The following is a 2500-nucleotide window of genomic DNA, read 5'->3' on the forward strand; positions in this document are numbered from 1 at the left end:
TATATATATATATATATATATATATACATATATATATATATATGTATATATATATATATATATATATACATATATATATATATATATACATACATAAGAACACGGGTACGTGTGTTTACTGATGCAAAGTAGACCACTTGGAAAAAGAAACCAACGAAGCAGAGCGCTTTCGTATATTATATTTTCAGTGCAAAAAGTACTTTTGCAATGAAGATGTAATATACGAAAGCCCCTGCTTCGTTAGCTTATTTTTCCAAGTGGTCTACTTCGCATATATATATACATATATATATATATATATATATATATATATATATACATTTATATATATATATATACATACATATATGTATATATATATACTCGTACTAAAAGTGTACGATGAAAAGTAGTTGGAAGAAAGTGGTAATCAGATACTTTGAGTTAGTTCTGAGGTTGTCTGACATCGGCTGCTGGACTTCGGGGACGAATAATATGTTCTTGGTGGAGATAAAAACACTTCGTGATTGTATCGAGACGCCCAGCAGGTAATAAAGCTACTTGGTATTGTCAATTCACAGTTTGCTTGGGAAGTGGTATCATTTGCATGTTTACTTGATCTCCCAAAGGTGAGGCTGGTATCATGTGTGAACAACAGATCGGAAAGATGGTTGAATTGTAATTTGAATTTTTGTTCCTGAAGAGTACCAATTTTATATTTTATTTTATTTTATCTTATCTTATCTCTTTGATATCTATTTATTCATTTATTTATTTTTTAATTTTTTTTTATTTATTTATTTATTCATTTGAAGAACATCGGTCGTGTTTTTGTATCCAGTTCTTATTACTTCTTTAGTTGCAAACGGTCTTTGGTTTTTCTAGTTCAAAGCAATGTTCACTTTCTTCGATATTTGTTTTCCTGTTTTTGTTTCTTTTTCTATGAAGAACGTTGGTCGTTTTACATTGTTTCCTGTTCTAATGCGGCATCCCACTTTCTTCGATTTTTTGTTTTGCCTCTTTTTTTTTTTTTTTTTTTTTTGCTTGAAGAACGTTGATCGTTCCTCTTTGTTTCCAGTTCTACTGACTTCTTTAGTTCGAAGTAATTTTCACATGGACAACTCACTTTCTTCGAGTTTGACAAGAGCAAATAGTATCTTCCAGTTATGAGAGTCTGCCAGCCAGAGGACTTATCTTGGATGAGAAGCTCTTCCGTCCTTGTCAGTTATCATCCCTGTTCTTCACACATCCCTCGTTCCCATTGCAAAGCTTTATTTCTGTGTGTAAAGTTATATCTAATTCATTAGAATGTCTAACTCCGTTTCCTTGAAGGGCCCCCAGCCTCCCAGTTTATCACTTTTCTTCACATTAGACATACATACATATACCAAAGGCTTTTTCCCCCTACACGGGGGGTAGCCAAAAAGAAAAAGGCATAGAAACCACTTCCACCCATTCCATTTCCTATATATTCCACTCCCCTCCACCCTCCTCCCTCCCTTTCATCATGGCACCTCCTGGATGACGGGTCATCCCTGCATCCTGTCTACTGCCCTGGGTCAGAAGTAGTGTCGCAAGACTTTCTTAAGAATAAATGAACACATTAGAAGGTTACAATGATATTATTTGGACGATACACAACCCACGACACCACAGAGGAAAATTCCAAGGTGAATGAAATCACCTAATTTACTCCTAAACAAGGTCATTAAAGACAAGTTTATCATTTCAACGTTTGAAGAACTGTTTAATGTATAAAGCGTCACTCTTCTTCCTCAGGCTTTTCATTGAATGCGTTTCAGGAGCAAGAACGTGAAAAGACAAGGCACTTTCTACAATGAGACCTTGAGACTATCTGGTAATAGACCAAGTGGCTTACAACGAGCCTGAAGAAGTTTCTGTACAGTAGGGCACCCTCAGTAGGACTTTAAACGCAACTATTCATATTTCCAGAGGCGTTTTCTTGAAAAAGGCTCTCTTCTTAATCACTAAAATAACGATAGTTAATGAAATAACTACTTCAATATGATGAGTACTTCCATGTTCTACTGTACCTCATACCAGACGATTCAATTCATCTAAAGAGACTCTCCCCTAGTCAAAGAAGTTAACACAGCAAAGGTGCTTGAATCCAAGGACCCAGGTGCTTGAATTCAAGCACCCGGAAGCGTTTTTGGGAGTAAGGAAGAACCTAATGCCACCCAATGACTGCATGGGAAAGAGAAGAACACGGGGTTGTTAAGTGTCCCCCGTGGACTCGTGGGGCTATCCAGTGGGTGGGGGAGGGGGAGGGGACATGGAGGAAGAAGGGGGGAGGGGGGAAGATGGGGAGGAGTCGGGGGAGTGGTGCCCTGTATTATATGGCGGCTACGACCCCCCCGGGCACTCTTCCCCTCACTCTAATAATGTGATGAAGTCGGAGCAAGGGCATCTTGCAGCATCCGCTTCATACGCCCACTCCCTTCCTCCTCCTCTTACTCCTCCTCCTCCTCTTCCCTCTCCTCTTACTCCTCCTCCTCTT

The sequence above is a fragment of the Oratosquilla oratoria genome, chromosome 3 (assembly GCF_046742065.1).
Source record: "Oratosquilla oratoria isolate Oo_2021 chromosome 3, ASM4674206v1, whole genome shotgun sequence".
In the NCBI taxonomy this organism is placed as follows: domain Eukaryota; kingdom Metazoa; phylum Arthropoda; class Malacostraca; order Stomatopoda; family Squillidae; genus Oratosquilla; species Oratosquilla oratoria.